Source organism: Myxocyprinus asiaticus, chromosome 28 (assembly GCF_019703515.2).
Source record: "Myxocyprinus asiaticus isolate MX2 ecotype Aquarium Trade chromosome 28, UBuf_Myxa_2, whole genome shotgun sequence".
NCBI lineage: Eukaryota > Metazoa > Chordata > Actinopteri > Cypriniformes > Catostomidae > Myxocyprinus > Myxocyprinus asiaticus.
The window spans coordinates 39,972,510-39,983,997 of NC_059371.1; the positions used below are offsets into that span (position 1 = coordinate 39,972,510).

General features: G+C 46.8%; 1 long non-coding RNA gene across 1 annotated transcript; it reads left to right on the forward strand.

The window, feature by feature from the left end:
• The first annotated feature begins 1,264 nt into the window (after window positions 1–1,264).
• Window positions 1,265–10,122, forward strand: LOC127418858 (uncharacterized). The gene is made up of 2 exons (XR_007893551.1): window positions 1,265–8,552; window positions 8,652–10,122. It is a non-coding gene; the product is annotated as an uncharacterized LOC127418858 (long non-coding RNA).
• Window positions 10,123–11,488: the final 1,366 nt, after the last annotated feature.

Sequence of the window (11,488 nt, forward strand, 5' to 3'; positions counted from 1 at the left end):
ACAAAAATAATGACATCAGAGAGCCTCATCCATTTTCAATGGGAATGTTTAAAGATACATGAAGGGCTGTGGAGTTCATGCTCTAATGTTCGGGGTATGCCCGAAAACAACCTTCTTGTGGTAGCATGGACACTCATCGCCACTTTATTAGGCACACCTGTACATCTACTTATTCATGTGATTATCTAATCAGCCAATCATGTGGCAGAAGTGTAATGTATAAAATCATGCAGCTATGGGTCAGGAGCTTCAGTTAATGTTCACACCAATCATCAGTATGAGGAAAACATTTGATCTCTGTGATTTAGACCATGACATGATTGTTGGTGCCAGACGGGCTAGTATTTCTGTAACTGCTGATCTCCTGGGATTTTCATGCACAACAGTCTCTAGAGTGCAAAGAGAATTGTGCGAAAAATAGAAAACATCCAGCGAGTGGCAGTTCTGTGGGTGAAAACGGCTTGTTAAGCATGGAATTGTCCAAAATCTCTTGGTATGCTGAAGCATTCAGAGTTCCTTTCACTGGAACTAAGGGGCCAAGCCCAACTCCTGAAAAACAACCCCACACCATAATCCCCCCTCCACCAAACTTCACAGTTGGCACAATGCAGTCAGACAAGTACCGTTCTCCTGGCAACCATCAATCCCAGACTCATCCATCAGATTGCCAGATGGAGAAGTGTGATTTGTCACTCCAGAGAACGCGTCTCCACTGCTCTAGAGTCCAGTGGCGGCGTGCTTTACACCACTGTATCCGACGCTTTGCATTGCACTTGGTGATGTATGGCTTGGATGCAGCTGCTCGGCCATGGAAACCCATTCCATGAAGCTCTCTACGCACTGTTCTTGAGCTAATCTGAAGGCCACATGAACTTTGGAGGTCTGTAGCGATTGACTCTGCAGAAAGTTGGCGACCTCTGCGCACTATGCGCCTCAGCATCCACTGACCCCGCTCTGTCATTTTACGTGGCCTACCACTTCGTGGCTGAGTTGCTGTCATTCCCAATCGCTTCCACTTTGTTATAATACCACTGACAGTTGACTGTGGAATATTTAGTAGCGAGGAAATTTCACGACTGGACTTGTTGCACAGGTGGCATCCTATCACAGTACCATGCTGGAATTCACTGAGCTCCTGAGAGCAGCCCATTCTTTCACAAATGTTTGTAGAAGCAGTCTGCATGCCTAGGTGCTTCATTTTATACACCTGCAGCCATGGAAGTGATTGGAACACCTGAATTCAATTATTTGGATGGGTGAGCGAATACATTTGGCAATATAGTGTATATATATATATAGATATATAGATATAGATATATATATATGTATGTGTGTATGTATGTATGTATATATATTCATATACATACATCGATCAGCCACAACATTAAAACTACCTGCCTAATATTGTGTAGGTCCCACCTCATGCTGCCAAAACAGTGCCAACCCGCATCTCAGAATAGCATTCTGAGATATTATACTTCTCACCACAGTTGTACAGAGCGGTTATCCGAGTTACCGTAGACTTTGTCAGTTCAAACCAGTCTGGCTATTCTCCGTTGACCACTCTCATCAACAAGGCGCTTCCATCCACAGAACTGCCCCTCACTGGATGTTTTTTGTTTTTGGCACCATTCTGAGTAAATTCTAGAGGCTGTTGTGCGTGAAAATCCCAGGAGATCAGCAGTTACAGAAATACTCAAACCAGCCCATTATCATCATCATTTTATTTATAAAGCACAATTTAAAAACAACAACAGTTGACCAATGTGCTGTACAATGTGTTCGCAAGAACTTTTTAAATATAATAAAACATAATAATATAGACCCAAAGACATAAAATAATAAACAACAGAGAACATCACAAGTTGTAGGCTAGAGAGAAAAGATGCATTTTTAACTTAGATTTAAAAATATGTAGTGGAGCAGTTCTGATCGAAGACGGTAAGCTGTTCCAAAGTTTAGGTGTGGCTATGGCGAACGCTCGATAACCCCTAGATTTTACCTTCGACTTAGGGACAGTTAATAAACTCTGGTTGGCGGATCTAAGATCTCTTCCTGGACAGTGTTCACACAAAAGGTTGGAGAGGTAGGCAGGGGCTCGGCCATTTAAGGATTTAAATACAAGCAAGAGCACTTTAAAATCAATTCTAGAACGGACAGGAAGCCAATGTAAAGACACTAAAACAGGAGTAATATGTTCACATTTACGAACACCCGTTAAAACTTTCGCAGCTGCATTTTGAACCATCTGTAATATAGATATGTTAGAATTGTTTATTCCCAAATATAGGGAATTACAATAGTCCAGTCTAGAGGTGATAAAAGCATGTATCGCTGTTTCGAAGTGCTTGATGGACAGAAAGGACTTCACTTTAGCCAGTACTTTAGCCAGAGTTAATCTGCTTGTCAAATTTAAGGACATTATCAAAAAGACCCCCAAATTTTTCAAACTATTTTTAACCGAAGAGGATAAAACACCAAAATTTAAATGAGAAGTTTTAGGGGCTTCTGAAGAGCCAAACATGATGATGTCACTTTCATTTAAATTTAAGAAACTTAAAGATATCCAGGCCTTAACATCAGAAAGGCTAAGAGAGTCTAAGCCATTCTGTGGACGGAAATGCCTTGTTAATGAGAGAGGTCAACAGAGAGAAAGTTACATGATTGTATGCCTCGGTCCTTCTCCCTATGGGTATGAGGCCGTGCCGGTTAGCACTGGGGGCGATTTGGAGACATCAATGGGACAACCTCCGCCGGGTATCCCCCCCACAGACCTCCGATTCCCCAGCACGCTCGCTCGGCCCGGTCGGGCGCTCGGACGAGACCGCCGACTCGTCTCAGGGCGAGTTGGACCTCTTGTTCAGAGCCTGGGAAGACGACGAGTTATCGAGCGCAGCATTGGAGAAGGGGCTCATCCAGTCGGACGCAGAGGCTTCGACTGGGCTTCCTCCGTGAAATGGTCGCCCAGGACGACGCGGAAATGACGGACATGCTTTCCCGGGCGGCCGCGAGCGTCAGGCTAGAGTGGAACCCTCCACTCTCCCCTGAACCCTCGCGGCTTGACGATTGGTTCCTGGGCTCGGGGCGCCACCCACGGCCATGCCCCCTGCCCCCATTCCTTTCTTCCCGGAAGTGCATGAGGAGCTGACAAGATCATGGGAGGCACCTTTTACTGCCCGGTCCCGGTCTTTCAGCTCCACCGCTCTCACTACCCTCGATGGTGGAGCGGCCAGGGGGTATTCGGTTATCCCCCAGGTGGATAAGGCGTTTGTGGTGCACTTGTGTCCTCAGAGCACCGCCACCTGGCGCGGGTGCCCGAAGCTCCCATCCAGGGCCTGTAGGTTTACATCGTCCCTGACAGCTAAGGCCTACGGTGCCACTGGACAAGCCACCTCCACCCTGCACGCCATGGCTCTCCTGCAAGTACACCAAGCCAAGGCGCTAAAAGAACTGCACAAGGGTAGTTATGACCCGAGATTGATGCAGGAACTGCGCTCGGCGAACGACCTTGCTCTCCGGGCGACGAAGGTCACGGCGCGGTCTCTCAGGCAGGCGATGTCCACCCTGGTGGTCCAGGAGCGCCACCTTTGGCTCAACTTGGTTGAGATGCAAAAGGCTGACAAGGCACGGTTCCTTGACGCCCCCATCTCCCAGGTTGGCCTGTTTGGCCACACCGTCGAGGACTTTTCCCAGCAGTTCTCAGCGGTGAAGTAGCAGACGGAGGCCATACAACACATCCTGCCCCGGCACAGCTCAAGACCCCACACCCCGTCTGCTCAACGCCAAGGGTGTCCTCCTGCAGCAACAACACCAGCTCCGCCACAGCCCGCCCCCGGCGTGGAGCCCAATGCAGGAAGCAGATGCCACCCGTCTCACGGCCGGCCGCTGAGAACCCGAGGAAGGCTTCAAAGCGCCCCTGAGACGGGCAACCCAGGGGCGAGGAGACCTGCTTCTCTGGTGTTGGTGAGCAGACCACTCCATCCCCTGGTGGAGTGCCGGGAGGAGAATCTTTTGTTTCGTTTTCATTTAATTTCGCCACATGTCCAACCCAAAAGTTCAACAAAAGTGCGGTTTTCTTGTTCCCTGGGTCACATGTCCCGGTGCGTATGGCCGTCGTCACGACCACCGTCCACCGTCCCATTTTTTCAGGTATGGCGCTCCAGCGGCGGCCCTGTCCACCCAGTTGTGGCACAAACATGCCCACACGTGATTGGTTCTGGTGGACTACGGGGACGAGACTCCTCCTCCCCCCTCGTTGGCCAATCTTATGCTGGGCGGCAGGAGCCAGGTAACTGCTTAGATGTCCCTGGACTCAGCACGGCCACGGGCTCGAGTCCCCTCGACGTGGCACCTCGAGCTCCGCCCCGCCGCGAGGCCCCACCTGCCGGTACGTCCGATGTGATCATTCCCTTGGTCCCCTCGACACAGACCCTGCCTGCGGTTTGCCTTCGAAGGCCAGGCGTACCAGTACAAGGTCCTCCCCTTCGGCCTGTCCTTGTCCCCTCACGTCTTCACGAAGGTCACAGAGGCAGCCCTTGCCCCGCTAAGGGAAGTGGGCGTCCGCATCCTCAACTATCTCGATGACTGGCTAATCCTAGCTCACTCTCGAGAGTTGCTGTGCGCACACAGGGACCTCGTGCTCCGGCACCTCAGCCAACTGGGGCTTTGGGTCAACTGGGAAAAAAGCAAGCTCTCCCCGGTTCAGAGCATCTCTCTTCTCGGTTTGGAGTTGGACTCAGTCTCAATGACAGCGCGCCTCACGAACGAGCATGCGCAGTCGGTGCTGAACTGTCTGAAGGCGTTCAGACGGAGGACAGCGGTTCCACTGAAGCTTTTTCAGAGGCTCCTGGGGCATATGGCATCCTCAGCAGTGGCCACACCACTCAGGTTGATGCATATGAGACCGCTTCAGCACTGGCTTCAGACTCGAGTCCCGAGATGGGCATAGCGCTGCGGGACACATCGCGTAGCCACCATGATGATCTGTTGCCGCCTCTTCAGTCCTTGGACTGACCTTGCATTTCTACGGGCAGGGGTTTCCCTAGAGCAGGTCTCCAGGCATGTCGTGGTTACAACAGACGCCTCCAAGACGGGCTGGGGCGCCGTATACAATGGGTACACAGCTGCCGGCTCCTGGACTGGCCCGTGGCTGCATTGGCACATCATCTGCCTAGAGTTGTTGGCAGTACTGCTTGCCCTGTGGAGGTTCCGGCTGCTGATCCAGGGCAAGCACGTGTTGGTCCGGACGGACAACACAGCGACAGTTGTGTACATCAACCGTCAAAACAGTCTACGCTCCTGTTGCATGTCACAACTTGCCCGCCGTCTCCTCCTCTGGAGTCAGCAGCGCCTCAAGTCCCTACGAGCCACTCACATCCCGGGCGACCTCAACACCACAGCGGACGCGCTGTCATGTCAGGTTACCCTCAGGTGATCCAGCTGATTTGGAGTCGATTCGGTCGAGCACAGGTAGACCTGTTTGCTTCCCGGGAATCCTCCCACTGCCCACTTTGGTACGCCCTGACCGAGGCACCCCTTGGTATAGATGCGCTGGCCCTCTGGACTACGCAAATACGCATTTCCCCCAGTGAGCCTACTTGCACAGACCCTGTGCAAGGTCAGGGAGGACGAGGAGCAGATCATCCTAGTAGCACCCTACTGGCCCACCCAGATGTGGTTCTCGGATCTCACACTCCTCACAACAGCACCCCCTGGCGAATTCCCCTGAGGAAGGACCTTCTTTCTTAGGGACGGGGCACCATCTAGCATCCGCAACCAGACCTCTGGAATCTCCACGTCTGGCCCCCGGTTGGGACGCGGAAGACCTAAGTGGCCTACCACCCACGGTGGTAGACACGATCACTCAGGCTAGGGCTACGAGGCGCCTGTATGCCTTGAAGTGGCGTCTGTTCGCTAAATGGGGTTCTTCCCGACGCGAAGACCCCCAGAGATGCGCTGTCGGATCGGTGCTTTCATTCCTGCAGGAGAGGCTGGAGGGGCGGCTGTCCTCCACATTGAAGGTGTATGTAGCCGCAATTTCGGCTCATCACAATGCAGTAGATGGTAAGTACTTGGGGAAGCGCGACTTGATCATCAGGTTCCTGAGAGGAGCTAGGAGGTTGAATTCCTCCAGACCGCGCCTCGTCCCCTCGTGGGACCTCTCTGTAGTCCTCCGGGGTCTACGGGGAGCTCCCTTTGAGCCCTTGGAGTCAGCTGAACTTAAGGCACTCTCTTTGAAGACTGAGACCCTGATCGGTCTGTTTGCCTGCCGATTTGGATTGTTTGCTTGTGTTCATAATAAACTTCCAGCACATGGATCCTAACACCGTCTCCATGGCCAGTTCATTACACATACTGTTTCCTTACGTATAATGGTGGAGGTACACGGGTACTTTAACCCATCCCGTGTACATTTATACTACCAAGTTTCCCTACATATAATGGTGGTCGAATGCATCCAAGATTCGTAAACAAATTAATTAATTTATACAATCCAATTTCCCTACATATACTGGTGTTGGAATGCGTGCAAAAATCTAAATGAGTTATTTGTCGATTTATACACAGTCTTTCTTTTCTTTGAATCCAGAAACAGAACAGAGAAACTACAGAAGCTCCGCGTCTGTGACGTATATATTATGCGACGGTTTGTTGTCATGACAACGAGAAAGCTAGAGCTCATATTTACCTCCGTTATAAGTTAAAGGCTGAACGCCGCCTTCAGCGCTCATGAAAAGAGCACAGAAATGTAACTGAACTATCTGATGAAACAAACCCAGACACACTTTTATGGAATTAAGTTCCAGTTAAACTAAGAAAGGAGTTTGAAATTTCCCCTGCCAGGACGAAGAAACCTCCTCGTAGTGCGGTAAGGAAAAGATACGAGCGATGTTCCTCGATCTCTTTCTAAAAGGCCTTATTTAATAGCTAGATTGATGACATTGCGATGTTCCAGTGCATTCAACTAGACTATCTTAACTGTCTGTGGTTTAATCACTGAAGTAGATGTTCGCATTTTCGTGTCTACTCGCTGAGCGAATTTGAAAATAACTTGTGTAATGTGCATCATTGTCCGAGTGTAATTTTGAATGGGAGTGTAAATGTTTGATCACGCTAGAGATTTGCAGTAAATCTGTTTAACTTCAGTGGAAAGACCCTGTTGCGTATCCAGAAACTGACACAAAATCCGCTCTGATCAAATTCCGTTGTTACTGAAACATCTGCAGTGAACCTGCCGCTTAAGTATAGACTAATCTCGCTCCGAAACGAGTCGAAAGTATATGCGCCACTCCGTAAAACAATTACGTAAATTGTCTGTGACTTGCATTGCTGAGAGTTGCTCTTTAAAATAACTAGAGTGATAATACCACGCTGCAAACTGCTAAGTGTGCTGTTTATTTGTGCATTAAGGTTCGTCTTCAATGCATTGAGATCACAAGCGCCATGTTGAGCTACGAGCTGGACGTGACGGCTATGAGTTGTGCATTGTGGAACGCGCTGACGTTCATAGGAATCGATGAAACTGTGTTTCAGAAGTACTAGAAAAAGATCATAAATCACTAGTGTTGGTTGCTATGACGACGAAAGTTCACGGGAAGTCCTAAAGAGAGACTTCCGGGGCAACTAACCGCGCATGCGCAACCTACCGACGCCATATTGTCAACACAGCACAGCTAGCTAATAGCATAGCACAGCTAAACTTACAAGTTAGCGGTCTTTCATTGTAAGTATATACTAAACCCTAGCATCAAAAGCTAGCAGTCAGCATCCAGCGGCCTGTTACAGTTAAATACAGATTGTGTTTGAACAAACATTAACCAATTTAACCCTTTATCTTCTTATAAAAGGTTTCTTTAAACACATTTTGTCTCTTATGCATATTATTCAATTTCCTACCTTCCATTATCTCATAACACAAATTACAGTCTCTCAATGAGCAATTGAGTTGAAGTTAATTTAAGCTGAGCTTGGAGAGCTGATTAAATTGATATTTTCTTCATGTTTCATTAATTTCCATTTTTATCAATTTCTTATCAAAGCTGAAGTACTTGATAATAATAAGTCTGAAACAGTGTAAGTTTACAGGACTTACGGCTGCCTCTCATTCTTATTTATTATCTACCACCCATTAGTTCCCAGCTTATGTTTAATTACTTATTGGCTGTTTTATTTAATTTCACTTGTGTGTTGGGCACTGAGCTGATTCTGTTCTATGTGGAGGGCCCCCACTCTAGACATAATCAACACAATCTCCTGGCCATACAGAATAAGACTTCCCCATTGTGGAATTTTAAATTGATAAAATCCCTCCAATAAAATTCTGTTACACAATCACAATCAATGAGCACCAAGCCTCAATCAGCATCCCTGTTATTGCTATTAAGCATAATGACAGAATATTTATTGGTGGATTTTGTTCATTTAGTCTTTGATTATTTTCCATTTCATTTTAAATTTTCTGTCTCCCTCTAACTTTTCTCTCTTTACCGTTTACAGTCTAGAGACAAAGCCTACGGAACCACAGATAATTCTGGTTAAAATATTTGTCATCAGTAAGAGTCATCTTGAAATGTCAAATCATTAATCAAATTTTGTGTGTTCTCGCTAGTCTTAACCTCACACAACTACTTTCTTTGTGTTTTTCAATGCAGTCCAAATTCCGGCATCCAAATGCAGCCACGTCCGGAAATAAATTGCAGAGAGAAGCACCAGGTAACTGTTACCGCCCCCCGAGCGTGCCTTTGAGGCATCTGTGGTAAGCAGTTCAACTGTACCGCATAAACAGGTGTATGGTGTCAGTCCAGCATCCATCCTGATTCTACTGGACCTTTCTGCAGCCTTTGACACAGTCAACCATCAGATCTTACTCTCCACCTTGTCCTCGCTGGGCATCACAGGAACTGTGCTTGACTGGTTTAATTCCTATCTCTCAGGTAGGTCCTTCAAGGTAGCTTGGAGAGGTGAGGTATCCAAGCAACATCAGCTACTTACTGGGGTACCTCAGGGATCAGTGCTTGGGCCACTTCTCTTCTCTATATACACAACATCACTGGGACCCATCATTCAGGCACATGGTTTCTCTTAACACTGCCACGCTGATGACATGCAACTCTACTTGTCTTTCCAGCCCAATGACACCACAGTGACTGCTCGAATCTCTGCCTGCCTTGCAGACATCTTGGCATGGATGAAGGAACACCACCAGCAACTCAACTCAGCCAAGACAGAACTCCTTGTCTTTCCAGCCAACCCTGCTGTTGAACACAACATCACCGTGCAGCTGGGTGCAACTACAGTAACGCCTTCCAAAACGGTCAGAAATCTAGGGGTAACCAACGATAACAAACTAAATTTCACAGACCACATCTCAAAGACTGCAAGATCATGTAGATTTACACTCTACAAAATCAGGAAGACCCTTCCTCTCTGAACATGCCACACAACTGCTTGTTCAGTCACTTGTCATAACTAGACTGGACTACTGTAACACTCTCATTGCAGGCCTCCCTGCATGTGCAATTAGACCCCTGCAAATGATCCAGAATACAGCACCACGTCTGGTCTTTAATGAACCAAAGAGAGCGCATGTTACACCACTCCATGTCTCTTTTCACTGGCTGCCGGTTGATGCACGTATCAATTTCAAGGATCTTATGCTGGCATACAGAACAGTCACTGGGTCTGCTCCAGCATACCTAAAATAATTTCTGCAGAGCTACGCGTCCACTAGAAGCCTGTGGTCGGCTAAGGAACATCGCCTTGTACCAACACAAAGAGGCACCAAAACACTTTCCTGGACTTTCAGCTTCATCATACCACATTGGTGGAATGTCCTTCCCAACTCCATTCGTGAAGCTGACTCACTTTCTGTCTTCAAAAAATGACTAAAAACACATTTTTTCCATGAGCACTTAACCAGTCACAAAAAAATAAATAAAAATAAATTCTTGTAGCACTTTAATCTGTTTTGAATACTATTCTGATGCTAGTGAAACTTTGTAAAATGGCACTTTTCTTACCACTGTCTCCTTAAGATGATTTGCTTATGTTTTCCTCTTTCGTAAGTCGCTTTTATCCAAAGTGTCTGCCAAATGAATAAATGTAAATGTAAATGCTACAGAATTGGCTCCACTTTTGTTAGAAGTTTATACGGAAGAATTAAAGAATGGAAAGCTTCCCCCAACCATGAAACAAGTGCGGATCAGTCTGATTCCTAAAAAGGACAAAGATCCAAGCAAGTGTAAAAGTTACCGTCCAATTTCCCTGATCCAGCTATATGTAAAAATGTTGTCAAAAATGTGGGTAACCGATTAAGTAGATTTGTGACATCTCTAATACATATAGATCAGGTGGGGTTTATTCGGGGCCGTAGCTCTTCTGATAACATTAGGCGTTTCATCAATATCATGTGGTCTGTGGCGAATGATCAGTCTCCGGTCGCTGCCATCTCACTTGACGCCGAAAAGGCATTTGATATGTTAGAATGGGATTATCTTTTTAAGATTTTGGAAATATACGGGTTCAGGAATACTTTTATTGGATGGAATAAGTTACTTTATAGAGACCCGGTAGCGGCGGTACAAACAGATGGATTCATTTCAGATTATTTTACTCTGGATAGGGGCACCCGACAGGGTTGCTCTCTTTCCCCATTATTGTTCTGTCTTGCCCTGGAACCATTAGCAGCTGCGATAAGAAAGGAAGATGATTTTCCAGGGGTGGTGGCGGGAGGTATGGCGCATAAGCTTCTGCTTTACGCAGATTATATTTTATTATTTGTCTCCAACCCTACTAGATCTATGCCTTGCCTCCACAGAATTATTATTTCCTTTTCTAAGTTGTTAGGATACAGAGTTAATTGGTCTACATCCGAAGCTTTGGCTCTGACAGCATACTGCCCAGCGACGGCTTTTCAGCTGGGCATCTACCAGTGGCCTAAACAGGGCATTAAGTATTTGTGTGATTTAGATACAGTTAATTTTGACCCCTTAATAAAAAGTTTTTCGAGCGATGTGGCAGGTGGGCTTCAATACATTTATCAATGATTGGGAAGGTTTTTCTTTCAGATTAATGTTTTTTTTATTGATTCATATATTAACAAATAAAAGCAAGAACAAACAGAATCAATATTTAACCTCCTCTATTACTACCCCACCCCCCTCCCAATCCCTAACCCCACCCACAAGAACACCCCTCTGGTCCCACATGATTATAGACACACAGAAACTAATATTAAAAAAATAAATAAAATAATTAAATAAAGTATGATAATCACACACATAACATCTACACCTCTCTCTCCACTGTCCCTCCCTGAGAGCCCTCCAAAAATGCCAGATATTTGCCCCACTTTCCCATAAACAAGTCCAAATTACCCAATCCTCTAGATACCCCTTCTTCAAAAGCTGCCACCCTTCCCATCTCTGCACACCTCTCTGGAAATGATGACGTACCCTCCAACTTCCAACCCCTTAAAATGACTTGTCTG